Here is a 20,002-nt window from a genome sequence, read left to right as displayed (position 1 = left end):
GTCTCATTCTGTGAAACGCAGCAGAGAGAAAGCGGTCTCACACCGAGCAAAGACAAAGTCGTGGTGCACTGTGTGGCTAAAAGACGAAGTGGGCGTGCAGACATTCTCGTGAGGCAACGGATTCCCATTCGTGTGGAGACTTTAAATTCATGGATCCTCCTGATGATTGCAAAGAGCTCCCTTCGCAAGTCTTTATCGCAGATGTCGTGGCGAAGAAGCTCGGTTTATCAGGCAACAGCTGCGACGCGCCGGAGGTAAACGAACTTTGTTTTCATAGTCCAGTACAGGATGCAGAGGTCGCAAACGGGTTTTGATTCCTTACCCGTACCCGCCGCACCAGGGTCGCAAATGGGTACCCGTACCCGGCCAGGTACAGGTAGCCGTATCCTACCCGTACCCTACCCGAAATGAGTGACAAACGGTTACTCACGGTTACTCACCAGTGACTCACGGCCTACCCGTACCCAGACGCACCAGGGTCGTAAACGGCTACCCGTACCCGGCCGGGTACGGGTAGCCGGGTATCGGGTAGGGTAGCCGGGTATCGGGTACCCGGTTGCAACCTCTGACAGGATGATCCATTCATAGATACAGCACTAAAGCCATACAAATATGTGGAACAATATCGAGAAAGCTATTTCAAAGCCTCTACACGTCCATCACCTATAACAATCCACTCGTTACATGTGTAACTTCGTGCATTGCTTTCCCAACAATCAGTCACCTGTGGAGAGGAAGTACTGTAATAGGGTCGTGAAAAACCAGGGCCCCTTAACATCGCCGCACCCCACCACACACTCGCAACTTATTTGGATTGGAAGTTGTCCGCGAGAGTCATTGCTGATGCGAATTCGTTGTTTCCCTTTGAAGTGTGATGGTGAGGACAGAAGCGATGCCATGCGTGGGGAATGTGACAGTGTTGCAGGAGACATCTCACTCGTGGATGTACTACTTGAAAAACAGCACAACCAAGACAATTGTTCACAGACGTTCAATCTTACTCAGAAAGACCCAGAACCACAAAAGTGGCTTCCCAAGAAGCTTACGCAACACTCGGCTTTGTCTTGTGGGACTATATTGGGCTGTGACAATACTGGTCAAATGAAAACACACAATGTGGAACAATTGCTGCCTCGTGACTGGAATAAGAATACACTAAAGAGAACAGAATATAATCCTCTACACATCGCACAAAATGTACAGACTGAGCCGCATCACGGTTTTTACGCAAATATTGTAGGAAACGACATTCGGAGCTCGTCGAGAGGCAATTCTCAAAATGCAAAACTTCCAAAGCTCGATGGAACCATTCGCACGTTAACGTCTAATTCTCAAGCTGACGCACAAACAGGTTGCTTTCATTCGGAGGATGAATAAAATTGGCTGATATCTTAACGGACGATTTAGAATGTACTATTACCACCAGAAAACCGCCAAAACCCACTTGTGCTTCTGCACTTTCGGAAGCAAATGACTCAAATGCTGCCTTTAGTGAAGAGGCTGACCACATCGCTCGCGGAAGAGCCGACGGTTCTTCAACAGCAAATGCGCTTGGAGTGGAAAATATAAAAGTAGCCGCAGATGTAGCCAACAAGGGCACGAGCATAAGAGATCGCATCAAGAAAACGCTCGTGGCAAACGCGTGGGGCAGCTACCCGCGTGGTCTCGCGCACCAGGCACCTGCAGGAGTCTGCGCTGTCGCACGAGAGGCAGATCGCCACGGAGACTTGTGCTGATGACAGCCAGTTTGAGATTGGGCCTTTCTATGGGCTTCCCACGAAGGTGCACAGCCTTCTGCAACAACAGCGTGGCATTAAAGAGCTCTACGGTAATGTTGCTGTTTTTTACACTCGGATATTTACGCGAAACTGTCTCTCGGTTTTTTTTCATGCCACATCTTTTTTTTTTTCTCGTGGGAGAAATGGTAATTGAATAGTATTTGGCGGACTTACTCTTTGGTTCTTTCGGTAAAGTCACGTAGAAAGAGAAAATAATGAATTAAATACTAGCAAACGACATTTCGATTGCAACACAAGCAATCGTCATCAGGTACAAATGAAAGAGAAAACAAAGCCTAGTAAACTTAGAAATATAATGCAATACAACACAGATAGTCGGCTAACATAACGGTCAACACCCTACCTGGATTGATTACGCTCTTCCAAAGATTGCTAAATTTAAGAGAGAGATTAAACAGAACAGGAGACACACAGACAGACACATAAGCAGAGAGAGACAACACAGAGACACACAGAGAGAGACAAACAACATAGGCACACAGACACAGAGACACACAATATAGACACACAGACAGACATATAAGCAGAAGAGACAACACAGAGACACAGAGAGACACAACATAGGCACACAGAGAAACGACGCCTCTGTGTCGAGGCCTTAGATAGAGAGGGGGTGAGAGAGAGGGGGTGGGGGGTACAGAGAGAGGGGGGCAAAGAGTGAGGGGGGCAGAGAGGAGGGGGGGGTTGATTAATTTAGTACATGGTGGAATTTTGCTAAATGTATTTTACCAATTTGTTTTTGTTATAACAGCATATCACTGCTTATTTGATTCGTACTGTAAACGTTTACACATCACCAGTGTCGTGATGTTAGCTGTCAAGCCTAATCCAATTTCTCACACATTAGGTGATGGTTGAAACATTTTTGTCGTCCTGCACGCAAGTTAATCATTTTAATCGGCGTTTTTGTTCTCTTAACGTGTAATAAGCCACCCGTTTGAAAAAAAATTAACCCGTAAAAACAAAGTTTTTCACTATAAATCCTTTATATGCATGGCGGCTAGAGTCCTCTCGTCCTCTGGCTTGAGATGGCTGCCACCTATCGGTCAGATGATTGCCTGCCACCATTAAGCAATTGGTAATTAAATATAATTTATTTTTTCCTAAAAAGTGTAAAAGTTAGGAAAAAAAATTTAACGAGAATAAATTGTCACGCACAACGAGTCTGTGTGCAAAATGTCAGCTCGATTGGATCACGGGAAGTGGGTTAAAAAACGACCGAAAGATTTGCACGGTCGTAAGCGCGCAAGCAAGCACGCAAGCACGCAAGCGAACTTAATATAAAGGATTTAATTACAATTGACACATTCACGTGTTTCAGATTCTGCCGTGCATTTAATCATTCTCTTTTATTATTTGTGTCGGACACATGACGCCGCAAAAGCCTGGCAGCACGACTGCTTGTCCCTGGACGTCCGTGAGACGAGGGAAGAATCTGATTTAGCTCTTTAACCGACAAGTGGCGGCAAGACGCTCGTGGCAGAGATCCTCATGCTGAGGCAGCTGCTCTGCAAGAGAACGGACGCTCTGCTCATTCTTCCCTACGTTGCCAATCGTCCAGGAGAGGTACGATCGCTTTTGTACACGCACATTTCCACACCGACACAGCAGCATAAATGCGTTATACGAATGACTCTTTGGTTTCTTTCGGTAAAGTGACGTATAAAGAGAAAATGATCATTAAATACTAGCATACGACGTTTTCGATTGCAACGCAAGCAATCGTCATCAAGGTATAAATGAAATAGAAACACAAATCTAGTATACTTAGAAATGTATGTAATACAACAGAGAGTCGGATAACATAACAGTCAACACCCTACCTGGTTGATTACGTTCTTCCTGAGAATACTAAATTTGAGAGAGAGATTAAACAGAACCAGAGACATATAGACAGACATATAAGCAGACAGATATCACAGAGATACTAGAGAGAGAGAGACGTACAAGGCACACAGAGAAACCACCGTCTCTGTGTCGAGGCCTATGTTTTTGTCTCTATGTAAAGTCCTCCAAGAAAGTCAACTGAGGCAGCCGGGATTTGGAAGTCTCGTTGAAATATTTCCGTCTTGGCTTAGGGAACAGATACTCGGATGCAGAGTACAATCTCGGGTTCTCAATTATTCCCACACGACACACAATTGTGATGTGTCGCCGCTGCTACTGCTGCTGCTGCTACTGTCGGGGTCGCTAGCCCCCGAGATCCCTCCCTCGATGATGCTTACGGCCGGGCTAACCTCATCAATCGCCCCCCCGCTGCTGAGCGAACCCGCTGCTAGTTCCTCACCCATGGTGTGGGAGCCGTCGCCCGAGGATTCCCCTCCCCCGCGGGTCCGCGTAGTAGCATGGTTGGATACCGCGTAGTATTATGTCCCCCCTTTAACGCTACCACAGATACCTCCCTTTCCTAATCGCGTACCTGCGACCCCACCGAGCGAACGTACGCACACACACACACACCGCTCCGTGCACTCCAACTCCACACTGACTACTCGCGTATGATCGTGTCACCTGTATCACCACGAGTGAACACACGCGACACCTACTCTCGCACTCGCTCTGCGCAGCGCTCCCCGAGGGCGAGCCGCAGCACTACATAACCACTGCGTACACGCCACCCACGCTCTCACACTGCAACGACAAGATCACGCGAACCACTCTTCGCTATTAATGATTTATTATCCGCTACCTGGACTAATGTTAAATCAGTGAGTCGACGAGGCTGGCCTACGCTGATACCTCTATACCTATTCCCCATTTATCTGCTATGATTCTAATTCACCTTCTTACTCACTGTTAAGTGTCCACGGCGGTCCGCTGATCCTTGTGCTAACCGCGTGCCTCGGTGCGTCGCACGGACGTCCGGGTCGCTGGCTCGAGCTGCGTCTGGTCGCCTGGCGCTGGAGTAAGAGAGCGATTTCCCCTCTGCGCTCCCTCTATTTATCCTCCCTACCTCAAAGGGGATGCTGCGCTGAACAATGGGCTCGCGCACCTCGAGCCCGGCGCACGGCGGTTCCGGGCGCTTTTGATCTGCTAATCAGTGAGCGGCGTTGGCGGCGTACATCCTAATTAATCCCTTACCCTTCCTAACAATGGGGCCTGCGCAGCTCAAGCGTAATTATCCCAACCCTCCATGACTATGCGCAACAGCTCCTGCGGTCCCGCTATTCATGCTGTCCCGTCCCTCCCCTGCTTGCCCCGTCGACCCGTGGGGGTGTGTGTGGGGGAAATGCGCCTCAACCGCGGTGGCCGAATGCCCCATGCCGCGACCACACATATTAAGGCTGTCGCAGCGCCGCGGCGCAACGTAGCACGGGGGAGGTCGTCCAATTCCCTGATCGCCGGAAACCGTGAGAGTTAACCCGATAAGGGTTTTTCGGATAAAACCCGGTCGGCCAGGTGACCTCCCCTCGGAGCTCTTATGGGGGGGGGGGGGGAAATGCGTGCGGGTGGTGTTCGTGTGAGGGTGAGGTGAGGGGGACGCGGGGTTGGCTCCGTTGCTTGGTGGTGGCGAGGTCGGGGATTTGGGCGCCTGCCGAACGGCTTCATGGCGGCGGCATCACACTACTACTGCTGCTACTACTGCTGCTGCTGCTGCTCGAACAGGTGCGGAGCCTGTCTGTGTTTGGTGTGGAGCTTGAAATCTTCATAGAGGAATACGCGGGAAGCAAGGGGCGCATGCCACCGCGAAAACACCGAAAGAAGAATTCTCTCTACATCGCCACCATTGAGAAAGCCCACAGCCTTGTCAACGCCCTTCTAGAGGAGGGGCGCATGAAGGAGATTGGCCTGATCGTTGTGGATGAGGTATGCGGCATTCATTATTTAATTACAGAGAATAATTGGCATCCTGCAAATGTCATTACAAATGTTACGTATTAATGTTCATCATCGTCATAATCAGCCGTCGTGAATCTACTTCTGGATGAGGGCATCCCCAAGCCTCCGCCATCTTGCACAGGCCCACAATGCAACAGTCCACCCAGCAGCAGCAGCACACGAGCTGTGACGTCAGTGCAATGTAGTGTTGAGTCTCATTTGCAGCGACGTACTAATGGTTTGATAATTGTTTTTTTACCCTTCTATCTGGCAACAAAACTGACACATTTTTTACGAGGCGTCATGTTTGCATAGACCACAATACCTGCAGTCATAATACAAACAAAAAACATAACTCTGATAATGATATGCACTGTCCTTGAAGTTGATTGGTCCACACCCAAGACAGCTTTCCTTAGAGCCTTTTGGCGTCATCTGGTCCAACCCATGTGAGACTAGGCTCTAAGGAAAGCTGTCTCGGGTGTGGACCAATCAACTTCAAGGACCATGTGAGACTAGGCTCTAAGGAAAGCTGTCTCGGGTGTGGGCCAATCAACTTCAAGGACAGTGCATACATTCTCAGAGTTGTGTTTTTTGTTTGCATTCCGACCGCAGGTATTGTGGTCTATGCAAACATGGCTCCTCGTAAAAAAAGTGTCAGTTTTGTTGCCAGATAGAAGGGTAAAAAACCAATTATCATGTTTTACTGGCAAATGAGGTCCCAATGGTGTACTAATGGTTTGTTGCGTGGTCTGTAGCTGCACATGTTGGGCGAAGGTGGCAGCCGTGGGGCCACCCTGGAGCAGACGCTGGCCAAGGTTCAGTATGCGTCAAGTACGTTTGTTCTCACCCTGCAGTTATCATACATTACTGCGGGTTTCCAGTCGTTGTTGTGGTGATTCAGTTCCATCTGTGATTCAGTGTGGTGTTGCATTCGCTTGATTCTATTGCAGAAACAACTCAGGTCATCGGTATGAGTGCCACTCTGAGCAACATCAAGGACTTGCAAAATTCCTGAATGCGGAGTTGTACACTAACGATTTTCGACCGGTAGGAATCACATTCATCTTCTTGGTTCTTTCGGTAAAGTCACGTAGAAGGGAAGTAATAAAATAATAAAAATAAAACAATAAAATAATTCTCACGACGTTTCGGCCACAACGCAAGCAGCCGTTTTTTTTTTTGTCAAGACGCTCTTCACCCCTCCATCCCAGCTTAAATAGTCGCCCCAAGCCTGGGGTGTGTCATTCAGACTCTGTCTTTTCGACAGACCTGTTCTACACCTGAGGACGGCCGCTTGCGTTGTGGCCGAAACGTCGTGAGAATTATTTTAAAATGTTTTATTTTATTATTTTATTATTTCCATCCTACGTGACTTTACCGAAAGAACCAAGAAGATGAATCCCTGCAGTCACGAAAGCTTTACATCGAAAAGAATCACATTCTTATTATTATTATTATTGAAAGTTTAATTTTCATAAAAATGTTGCGCAACTGATGTGTGAAAGATACACGTCTTCAACCTCTTACAAAAGTCTACATGGCTGCCGTGATCCTCACAGGTCCAGTTAAGAGAGTACATTAAGCTTGGAGACTCTATCTACGAGGTAAACAACAAGGCTCGGTGTCCAGAAGAAAGCTTCAGTTTTATCCGACTGCTCAGTCACAAGGTGAGTGCACAGACATCAATGGAAATAAAATAGGCACACAAGCTTTTGAACAGCTTTCAAGTTTAAATAACCTGTGAAATATATATCTGGACAGATGGATAGAGGAAGCAGACATTGCTTCTTCTTCTTGGTTCTTTCGGTAAAGTCAAGTCGAAGGGAAGTAATAAAATAGTAAAAATAAAACATTATACAATAATTCTCACGACGTTTCGGCCACAACGCAAGCAGCCGTCCTCAGGTGAAGACCAGGTCTGTCGGGGAGACAGCGTCTGACCTGGTTTTCACCTGAGGACGGCTGCTTGCGTTGTGGCCGAAACGTCGTGAGAATTATTTTATTATGTTTTATTTTTATTATTTTATACTTCCCTTCTACGTGATGACTTTACCGAAAGAACCAAGAAGAAGAATCCCTGCAGTCACGAAAGCTTTAAATCGAAAGAGACATTGCTTGTTGATTTTGTTATTGATACTCTCCACAATGACGTGATTGATTATTTTCTGAAATGCACAGTTACGTCTATTGACATTTCACGATGGGCTACATGTGATGGTTGTCAAAGCTTGTTCAAGAACGAGCCACTTTGCCATTCGCCTAGGTAGGTCCCTGCGGGCCACACGGTAGCAAAGCTCTCTTCCTACGCTACAGGAATTTTGCTGGAGCAGCCAGACCTGATGACGGACGCTTGTGTAGCCTTCGAAACGTCGTGATTTAATGTAGCTGTAGTAGTAGGTTTTTACCCTTTTAAACTGGTACAAAACTGACACCTTTATACAAGGCATCATGTTGCAATAACCACAACACAAGTAGTCAAAAAAGCAAACAAAAATAAGCAAAAATAAGCAACTTTGATAATGATAATAATATGCACTGTCATCAGAGTTGCTTATTTTTGTTTGCATTTTTGACTACTTGTGTTGTGGTTATTGCAAACATGATGCCTTGTATAAAGGTGTCAGTTTTGTACCAGTTTAAAGGGTAAAAGCCTACTACTATATTTTGCCACTGGTAAAAGAGAGGTCTCATAGTGTTAATGTAGTTGTTTTCACTTTTTTTATTTTTTACCCTTACCCCACGTGACTTTACCAGAAAAACCAGAGAGTTTGGTAGCAGAGCGTTCGCATTCCCCGGTTCTCACCGGCCAGTTATCACCACGACGCACTCCGTACGTGGCCCAAGGCGGTCGGCTGGTCACATGCCCCTGTGCTACGTCGTGGCTGCTGTGTGTGCTGCGGCGACAGTACTCAAGCGCAATGCTGAAGACGGACCCAGACCACATCGTGGCTCTGGTCACGGAAGTCATCCCCGCTCACTCCTGTCTCGTCTTCTGCCCCACGAAGAAGAACTGCGAGAATGTGGCAGAGATGATCTGCAAGTACCTGGCAAAGTACGTGTACCTCTACATTGCATGTCGTACATCTTGCAAGAGTTACTCCTTGATGTCACATTAGAAGGCAGTTGTTCGATGTATTTACGTCGGTGTGTCAAATATCTTTAACGTGCACAATTGAGTTTTGAGAGTTGCTTGAATACAATCTATACTTTCAATACCGAATGCAAAAAATGCATCGTGTTGTTTAAACTGGAAATTCCTGAAGGCTCTTGTGCATTTCTTAAAAATGTTTACACCGATCTGTGCAGATTGTTTTTGTTATTTTCCTCAAGGGAAAGTGACCTTGCAGGGGGCAGTTCTTGGGCTACGAACCGAATTCATTCCTGAGACCCGTTCGCAAGTCTAACGGTTCATTACGAGCGGAACACAATAATGCGCTTATTTAAATGCCCATCAGGTCAGTGTTGTGAAATGTGTTACAGTTCAACAATAAGGAAAGCATTGTTAAACTCATAATGAATAAGAAATACTGTACTTTTACACTTGGTACTGTAAAAAGTACTGTATTGTAAATAAAACTAAAAATAAAGTAACACAAACAGAAAAAACACTTTTTTTATTTTCATTTACCTTGAGTCCTAGGTCGTAGTCAAAAGGGAGGGGGGCAATGAGACCCCGGGGTCCCGAATAAACAGAAGTCAAAATCGTAATTAACAAATTATATTTTTGGCGACTCTGTCCCACCGCGCACATCAACGCAGCGACCCACCAGAAATCATTCTTCTCGTTCTTCACCGAGCACCCGTCAGTTGCCAAAGTTGCCGTCGTCATAAATAAAACTTTGATTAGAGGAATAGATTGCCGTGTCGTTCGTCTTCAACAGACACAACGTGACGTCGCACGCAGTTTGTGCGAGAGCCGGGGGCTTATGGGACCCCGGGGTCCCGCCATAAGGTTTAATTGCGCGCACACACGCACCACACGCGCACACACACACACACGCAACACACACGCACACACACACACACCACACACACGCACACACGCACACGCACACACGCACACACACACGCGCAACCACGCCCGCACACACACACGCACACCACACACCGCACACACACGCACACACACGCACACACGCACGCACACGCACGCACACGTACACACGCACGCAAACACGCACACACACGCACACACACGCGCACCCACGCGCACACCGTGCACACACGCCACACACACACACGCACACACACACGCACACACACACGCACACACACACACCACCACACACGCACACACACGCACGCGCACACGCACACCCACACGCACGCACACACACGCACACACACGCACACACCCACAGCACACACACACACCACACACACGCACACACACGCACGCGGCACACGCACACACACGCAGCACAGCACGACGCACGCACACCGCACGCACACGCACCGCACACACGCACACACGCACACACGCACACACACGCACACACACGCACACACACACGCACACACGCGCACACACACGTGCACACACACACACGCACACACGTGCACACAAAGACAAAAGTCCCCCACATAGCCTTAACAGACTGTAGGAGCAAGTGCTGTTAGCGAGAAGTACTTTTGTAGACCGTTATGGCGCACGCGGGGGTGGGTGGCCAAAACCACGTCCGACCACCTTTGTCTCCCCAGTGGCGATGTTGACACACGGAGCCACTACAGGTGTTGGCTGTGGGCAAGAAAGGGTTTTATTCGCCACGACAGTTTGCACAGACAAGGAATGTACTATGGCAGGAAGGTGCATACATTCAACATGTAGGAATCTTAAAACTTAAATAAGTGGTATACAGTCTAACTATACTAAAATGACAAAGTCTAACTAATACTAAGGGGCTAAAGTATGTAAAATTTTGAATAAGTATACAATATAAGATGTACAATCTTAAAATACAAATAGGGTGACCTGTTGTAAATATGGCAAGGTGTAATTTTGTAGATGAAATGTTAAAGTGTAAAGTTCATTTTAAGCCCTTGGCCTTGCTGAAGAGGTCAACAGCGGATGGGAAGAAACTGTGTTTATGACGTGAGGTTTGGTCCTGATGGACCGCAGCCTTCTGCCGGAGGGGAGTAGCTGGTACAGAGAGTGTCCAGGGTGCGAGGAATCGGCCACAATCTTCCTCGCTCGCCACGATCACACTTTCCAACTCGCACGCGCAAACGCTCACTCCCAGCGCGAGAACGACCCGTCACATCTCGGTGAGGACCCGTACCCGTACACGGCCGCACCAGGGTCGCAAATGGGAACCCGTACCTTACCGCCGCACCAGGGTCGCAAATGGTACCGTACCCGGCCGGTTCCGGGTACCCGTTCCCTACCCGTACCCTACCCGAAATGAGTGACAAACGGTGACTCACCAGTGACTCACGGCCTACCTGTACCCGGCCGCACCAGGGTTGCAAATGGGTACCCTACCCGTACCCGGCTGCACCAGGGTCGCAAACGGCTACCCGTACCCGGCCGGGTACGGGTAGCCGGGTATCGGGCAGGGTACGGGTATCGGGTACCCGGTTGCGACCTCTGGCCCCCACCCAGCAGCACATTGACAAACGGACTTCACAGCAGACGTCGACAGCGGATGTCGACGTCGCCGCCTGGAGCGGAGAAAGCGCTCGCAGGTGACAACACCAGCGGCACCACCGCCCCCTTTCCGTCGCGTTCTGACCGCCCGCAGGACGTTCCTGCGTCACCGCGAGCAGGAGAAACATGCGCTGCTCGCCGAGCTGCGGGCCGACGGGGAGCTGTGTCCCGTGCTGCGGCACACGGTCCCCTACGGCCTGGCCTACCACCACGGCGGCCTCACGGGCGAGGAGCGCCGCCTCATCGAGGAGGCCTACTTTGGCGGCACGCTCTGCCTGCTGGCGTGCACCTCCACGCTGGCGGCCGGCGTCAATCTACCGGCACGCAGGTTCGCCACCTCGGTCGTCGGTGCATTGCGGTGTCGGCCGCACCTCCGATTAGCACGGCTGGCTACGTACGGCGCGAAAGAAGTTGAGCGCGTGTGTACATAACCGCCGTGAAGTTAGCCATCAATCATGTTGTGAGTTGGGGGAGTGTTTTGGCATCGGCACGCCAGAGACGTTTAAAACGTGTAAATGAAAGATGTGCGCCTTCAATTTTAGATACTCATTCGCCACGCAGAAGCCATTGGCATAGCGCGGTAAAAAGTACGCGGTCACCTTGCACAAAGTCTCCGATGATTTTTAAGGTGGTACCACGTGTTGTTTGGCATGATGTTCTTGAAGAAGCTGTCAACACGTAGGGCGACATGTCGGACGTCGTGCCAAACGACAAGCGGCACGACCCGAAAGCACATCGGAGTGCTATGCGTCACAACCACGCTCGAATGTTTTTCTTGTTCGTCGATAACTTGTGGATCGTCTCCTGTGCCTCCTGCCCCAACGCACGCACCTGCCTTCAGGGTGATCCTCCGCTCCCCCTACATCGGCAATTCCTTCCTAAGCCGAAGCCAGTACAAGCAGATGGTGGGCCGTGCCGGGCGGGCGGGGATAGACGCGTCGGGAGAGAGCATCACCATCGTCAACAGCAGGGACAAGCCCAAGGTGTAGCGGCTGTTCTGCTGCCATGCTCCCAATGTTAGAATTAGCTGAAGGACGTCCCATTCAAAAGTTGAGCGTCTTGTTAAAATGATCACACCGGCCTACAGACCTTGTTCTTGTGTAGCGGAAGTGTGCTCTTTGTAATCGATTTCTCTGTCACCATTGGAACCTCTTTTGCCAGTCGCAAAATATGATTTAAAAAATTTACCCTTTTATCTGGCAACAAAACTGACACCTTTTTTACAAGGAGTCATGTTTGCATTGACCACAATACCTGCGGTCGGAATGCAAACAAAAACACAACTCTGATAATGTACGCACTGTCCTTGAAGTTGATTGGCCCACACCTGAGACAGCTTTCCTTAGAGCCTAGTCTCACATGGTTTTGGACCAGATGACGCCAAAATGCGCACAACTCAAAGACAACGCACCATCAGAGTATGAGAGCTCGGGGTGAAGCATTTACACCATTGGAACCTCATTTGCCAGAAGAAAAAATATGATTTTTCTGCGTTTTTCTACTTGTAGGTGGTGACGCTACTTGTGGATGGACCATTTGAAGTTTGCCAGAGTAGCCTGGCACATGCAGATGGAAAAGGAGTTCAAAGCCTACTCCTGTCACTCATTGGCTTGAAGGTCAGTTTCTGTTCTGCTTATAACGTAAATTACGCACGAAATGAACTGCAGTGACATTTCCATGGAAATGTTACGCAGCAACCAGGAGACAAGTCTGTTTAATAATACTCGGCACCTGTTTGTGTGTTTTTGGAGCCGATGTTTACCGTTTACAAACTGCTGGGGCAACAGATGCATGCATTTGACACGATACATTTGATATGAAACGGTTCGTGGTAGTTACATACTCAGAGTTTAAATAGATCATGCTTCATAATCAACGTTGTTGGGTTTAGATCGCCGCGTTATTTATAAATGTGTCGTAACCCTCCACCACCCGACACGGCCAATCAGTAAAAAAGTGTCACGTTGACAAAAGACAAAATAGTTCACTGCTTTAGCCCACCAGTGTGTTGAAGCGTGAAACCACAACATTTACAATTTGAGTAGCACGACGTTTCGCTGGTAATTGCATCCAGCATCATCATCGGGCAATTCGCCAGAATGGTGAGGCTCTGCTGTGTCTCCTGATCTTATATAGAGCAGCAGCAGCAGCAGAGTGATGTCATCATTAAGTCATCAACTCATCAGATCATGCTTGTTTGAGTGAACCCCAGGCTTGGATCGTCTTTTTAAGCTGGGTTGCAAATTATTTTGTCAAGGCGCTCTTCCACCTCCAACCCAGCTTAAATATATGCTAAACTCCTCTTGATATGCAAATTATTTTGTCAAGGCGCTCTTCCCCCCCTCCAACCCAGCTTAAAAACACGCTCCAAGCCTGGGGTTGTCATTCAGACTCTGTCTTCTCGACAGACCTGTTCCTCACCTGAAGACGACTGCTTGCGTTGTGGCCGAAACGTCGTGAGAATTATTTTATTATGTTTTATTTTTCTTATTTTATTACTTCCCTTCTACGTGATGACTTTACCGAAAGAACCAAGAAGAAGACATTTATTGGTTTAGTAAAAATAAATGGTGCATATATGTGTGTATCCCTTGCGATTTGAAACATTGTCACGATTTGGAGCAGTGATTCAAGAAGAAATATTTGTTTAACAATGTGGTGAGTTGTAATGCCAATAGAGGCTACAGGGTTCACGCAAATACATATTTCATGTATTCCTAGACGCACGATCAAGTGTGTAAGATGAGCGCAATGATGCATTTTTCTTGATGAATCCGAACCGCTACTCGCGTAATCATTTGCGTTGCTTGTTGACGATCGAACAAATATTACGAATTCTAGATTTGAAGCTTTCGTGACTGCAAGGATTCATACCCTTAGTTCTTTCGGTAAAGTCACCGTGTAGGTAAAAAATGAAATGAAAATGAATGAAAATAAAACGTGAATTTTAATTTCATTTTTTACCTACGTGACTTTTACCGAAAGAACTAAGGGTATGAAATATTACGAATTGACAAACCGCATTTACAACCCTTTGCTGGTAACAGATCGCAACGGACATCGACGCTATCCATCGCTTTTTGGAGACCACCCTGTTTGGGGTGCAGCAGCAGCAGCAGGAGGGTGGTGGGATGAAGAAAGTCAGGGATCTGTGCCGGCACTGCCTGCAGCAGCTGCAGCAGGCGGGCCTGGTGAGGCTCTGCAGGAGGTCCGAGGGAGACGCTGCTGCACCCTCTGAGCAGCTGCTGGAGGTTACCAAGCTTGGTCAAGCCACATACAAGGGTAGTAATATTCGTCTTCTTGCTTCTTTCGGTGAAGTCACGTAGAAGGGAAATAATAAAATAAGAAAAATATAACATAAAATAATATAATAATTTATTTTATTATGTTTTATTTTTCTTATTTTCGGTAAAGTCACGTAGAAGGGAAATTATAAAATAATAAAAATAAAACATTGTAAAATAATAGAATATAATATATTTTATTATGTTTTAGACTGCAGGGATTCATCTTCTTGGTTCCTTCGGTAAAGTCACCTAGAAGGGAAAAAAAAATAAAACTTAATAAAATAATATAATAAAATATTTAATGTTTTATTTTTTTATTTTATTATTTCCCTTCTACGTGGCTTTACCGAAAAATTATAAAATAACAATGTATTTTATAATGTTTTATTTATTTTATTATTTCCCTTCTACGTGACTTTACCAAAAGAACCAAGAATATGAATCCCTGCAGTCACGAAAGTTTTAAATTGAAATCTACAAGGTAGATGTTTATTTTGCGAAGCTAAATCTCACTTTTAAGGCAAGCCTGACATTTACTTTCAAAGTGACGCTGTAGTCGGCTTCGTGCACGAGCGCACGTGCACAAGCGCACGTGCACGAGCGCACGTGCACGCACGCAGTGTTCTAATGTCGTGTTTGTCTCGCAGGATCCGTCGATTTGGCTTTTTGTACCGTGCTGTACCGAGATCTAAAAGCGGGCGTTGAAGGCTTGGTGCTGAATAACTACCTGCACCTCATCTACCTGGCGACGCCGTACGACTTGGTCTCTCAGTGCAGACCGGACTGGAACACGTACATGCGACAGGTGTGGACACATTGCATCACGATATGTAACAACAGTACGTATAATCGGCTTATTTAAATGTTGAATTATAGATAACGCTCTGATTTGTGAAAGTGATAGCTTCTTTTAAGATTGTTATAAGGGTATTGGGATTGGTGGGCTATGTGTAGAAGCTTTAAAATTGTCTTAATATATCACTATTATTTGAAATGGGTTATTCTGTATTTGAAAATGCTACATTCATTGTATTAAATGATACCCTTAATTCTAGATTTGAAGCTTTCGTGACTGCAAGGATTCATATTCTTAGGTTTTTTCGGTAAAGTCACCATGTAGGTAAAAAATTTAAATTAATAAAAGTTAAATAAAATAAAAATAAAATATTAATTTTACCTTTTTACCTACGTGACTTTACCCAAAAAAAGTCTAAGAATATGATGCCCTTAATGAATGCTAAGCTGTTAAAAAAAATGCACAGGACATGTGTTTGTTTGTTTTGTAGTTTAATCAGCTGGATGTGACGGAACAGAAAGTGGCCACGGTCATTGGCGTTCCAGAGAGCTTCATCGCCAGGAAAGTAGCTGGACAAAGCACAAGACAGGTGCCTCGGTTTTTAAGCCAAAGATTTTAATGGTTTTGATGCTCTTATTACCTGTGCCTACTTTACAATGTCAGTGATTTACACCATTGGAACCTCCTTTGCCAGTAGCAAAATATGATATTTTGCTTACCCCGAGCTCTCATACTCTGATGGTGCATTGTCTTTGAGTTTTGCGCCTTTGGGCGTCATCTGGTCCAACACCATGTGAGACTAGGCTCTAAGGAAAGCTGTCTCGGGTGTGGACCAATCAACTTCAAGGACCATGTGAGACTAGGCTCTAAGGAAAGCTGTCTCGGGTGTGCAGCAGCAGCAGCAAGTGCAGCAGCAGCAGCAAGTGCAGCAGCAGCAGCAACTGCAGCAGCAGCAGAAACTGCAGCAGCAGCAGCAACGGCTGCAGCAGCAGTAACTGCAGCTCCCTTTGATGCTGTTAATCCTGCATAATGCACATGCATATGCAGTACTAATCACATTCCTGCATTTCCCATAAATATGCTAAATTCCTTTTGATATGCAAATTCCTTTGTCAATGCGCCCAGCTTATATATATGCTCCAAGCTCGTGTGCTGTTTCATTCAGACTCTGTCGCCTCGACGGACCTGGTTTTCACCTGAGGACGGCTGCTTGCGTTGTGGCCGAAACGTCGTGAGAATTGTTTTATTATGTTTTATTTTTATTATTTTATTACTTCCCTTCTACGTGACTTTACCGAAAGAACCAAGAAGATGAATCCCTGCAGTCACGAAAGCTTTAAATCGAAATTCAAGGACCATGTGAGACTGGGCTCTAAGGAAAGCTGTCTCGGGTGTGGACCAATCAACTTCAAGGACCATGTGAGACTAGGCTCTAAGGAAAGCTGTCTCGGGTGTGGACCAATCAATTTCAAGGACCATGTGAGACTAGGCTCTAAGGAAAGCTGTCTCGGGTGTGGACCAATCAATTTCAAGGACCATGTGAGGCTAGGCTCTAAGGAAAGCTGTCTCGGGTGTGGACCAATCAACTTCAAGGACCATGTGAGACTAGGCTTTAAGGAAAGCTGTCTCGGGTGTGGACCAATCAACTTCAAGGACCATGTGAGACTAGGCTCTAAGGAAAGCTGTCTCGGGTGTGGACCAATCAACTTCAAGGACAGTGCATACATTATCAGAGTTATGTGTTTTGTTTGCATTTTGACCGCAAGTATTGTGGTTAATGCAAACATGATCCCTTGTATAAAGGTGTCAATTTTGTTGCCAGTTAAAAGGATAAAAAAAACAATGATCAATGCCAATGATGTAGTGACATCTGGCATGAAGCTGTTGTACAGTGCCGCGTATTGTTTACAGCAGAGACGTGAACACCTCGTTAGATAACCTGTCGTAAAAGTATAAGAAAGGCATACAAGTTAAAATCATGCCATGGTTTTTAAATTAATACGAAACGTCGTGGAATCGTTTGTTTTGCTTTTGGGTGTGTGACAGAAAGCGGTGGACGAGCGAGTAGTGAACAGATTCTACCTGGCCTTGGTCCTCTACGCCTTGTACAAACAGACATCGGTGTGGAAAGTCGCCTCCAAGTTTGGCCAAAATCGTGGCTTCATTCAAAACCTGGTGGGATCTGCAGCAGCCTTTGCCTCCTGCATCATGCATTTTTGCCAGGTAAAGTGTCCGCATCACTGGACACAGTGGCATCTTAAGAGCCCATTGATATGAATCGTGTTCATCCGGTTATGATTGTGAACTGACCACCTGCAGTCTTTGTCTTTACCCTGAAGGAACTAGACGAGTTCTGGGCATACCAACTCCTGTTTGCTGATCTCCCACAAAAGCTCTCCTACTGTGTCAAGTCAGAATTGATTCCACTCATGCAGGTGGCTGGAGTGAAGGAGGTATGGACATGCTGCCACCACATCAGTCACACAGCGACACGTTCATCCAGTGACAATATTCAGATGTTTAAATGTTCGTTTTCTTGAAGTCCAGAGCCCGCCAACTTTACAAAGCTGGCTTGAAGTCCCTGGCAATGCTGGCCAACGCTGACCCCAAGGATCTGGTGCAACAGATTGAGTTCCTGCCACTCAGAAAGGCCAAGCAGATCGTTTTCTCTGCCAAGGTAACCCTCCAACCTCCCACCCAGCCCCACCCTCCCCACCCAGCCCCTCCCCACCCTCCCCACTCAGCCCCTCCCCACCCTCCCCACTCAGCCCCTCCACACCCTCCCCACCCAGCCCCACCCCCCACCCAGCCCCACCCTCCCCACCCAGCCCCTCCCCACCCTCCCCACTCAGCCCCTCCCCACCCTCCCCACTCAGCCCCTCCACACCCTCCCCACCCAGCCCCACCCCCCACCCAGCCCCACCCTCCCCACCCAGCCCCTCCCCACCCTCCCCACTCAGCCCATCCACACCCAGCCCCTCCCCACCCTCCCCACCCAGCCCCTCCCCACCCTCCCCTCCCCACCCAGCCCCACCCTCCCCACCCAGCCCCTCCCCACCTTCCCCTTCCCACCCAGCCCCACCCTCCCCACCCAGCCCCTCCCCACCCTCCCCACTCAGCCCCTCCCCACCCTCCCACCCAGCCCCACCCCACCCAGCCCCTCCCCACCCTCCCCACTCAGCCCATCCCCACCCTCCCCTCCCCACCCAGCCCCACCCTCCCCACCCAGCCCCACCCCACCCAGCCCCTCCCCACCCTCCCCACCCAGCCCCTCCCCACCCTCCCCTCCCCACCCAGCCCCACCCTCCCCACCCAGCCCCTCCCCACCTTCCCCTTCCCACCCAGCCCCACCCTCCCCACCCAGCCCCTCCCCACCCTCCCCACTCAGCCCATCCCCACCCTCCCCACCCAGCCCCACCCTCCCCACCCAGCCCCACCCCACCCAGCCCCTCCCCACCCTCCCCACCCAGCCCCTCCCCACCCTCCCCTCCCCACCCAGCCCCACCCTCCCCACCCAGCCCCTCCCCACCTTCCCCTTCCCACCCAGCCCCACCCCACCCATTTTTGGATGCACTTCGGACGGACGGACGGACACAATAATCCCCTGTGGGCTGGTGGAACCAGGAGGTTCCTGCCGGTACCAAGATTCTGATTCTGAGCCCCACCTGCGTTTGATCTTTGCCAGCTCTTGCTGACGGACAGAGCTGAAGCGTTGCGAGAAGAAGCTGCAGAGCTGCTGGCCGTGCCCGCTCTCCCTCTCGCACTCACGTGACGACTTTGTTGAACTGCAGCAGGTTTTTGCTTTTTTAAACGCTGAATTTTAACGGTGTAGATTGTGTTCTAGATTTGAAGCTTTCGCGACTGCAAGGATTCATACTCTTAGGTTTTTTTCGGTAAAGTCACGTAGGTAAAAAATTAAAATTAATAAAAGTAAAAAAAAAAAAAATTAAACTCCCAAATCCTCAGATGATATACGGCCAATTTCCTCCAACAACGTGCTCGCCACACTTACACTTCCCATCGTGGTGCCTTGCGACAGACGCGTGTTTGTATGCTTGGACTCCTTTCGCACCGTATGTATCCAAGCGCGCTAATCGGAGGTACGGAGAAACAAGCAAGACACGAGTTTGAAATGTTTCAGACGCGTGTCTTGATGTCCAGAGAAACATGTCGAGACAAATGGAGAGGAAAAAATGGTTGAGTTGCACAGACCAGGTTTTGCTATGATCTTCTGAGTACTGGAGTCTATGTTTTTTTTATGATTTAATATTTACAAATGCAAAATTCTGCAATGTAGACACATATAGTTTTTGGGGGAAAATCTTATTCGCTGTTATTTTCACCGATGATTGGAGTGGTTTGTCCTGATATTCATATTTTGTTGTGGGTTAATGTCGCTGCGTGGCTAAAATCCGCGATTTATCATTGATGGGTAATTCCGAGTGCCGCATTTACAGGTGAGGTCCCGCCCATCACCACAACGTATCGGGAGTTCTGTACCTACTGAAGTGGCAGTCAGGTTCAACTTAAATAAAATATAAAAACACGAAGTGTATATCTTTTTTAATGTTACTTGTACAACTGAAAATGACAAAATGCACAAAACTTGTTTTTCCTAAGTATGCTGAACAATTTGTTCAGATGCTTAAGC

At 47.9% G+C, this 20,002-nt stretch overlaps 1 pseudogene; it reads left to right on the top strand.

The window, feature by feature from the left end:
* Positions 1-1,470: 1,470 nt before the first annotated feature.
* Positions 1,471-19,756, top strand: LOC133362296 (helicase POLQ-like; annotated as a pseudogene).
* The last annotated feature ends 246 nt before the right edge of the window (positions 19,757-20,002 follow it).

This window comes from Lethenteron reissneri, unplaced genomic scaffold (genome assembly GCF_015708825.2).
Source record: "Lethenteron reissneri isolate LAM-NWPU_2019-01 unplaced genomic scaffold, ASM1570882v1 scaffold_1429, whole genome shotgun sequence".
NCBI classification, from domain to species: domain Eukaryota; kingdom Metazoa; phylum Chordata; class Hyperoartia; order Petromyzontiformes; family Petromyzontidae; genus Lethenteron; species Lethenteron reissneri.
This window is presented reverse-complemented; position numbering and strand designations above follow the sequence as displayed.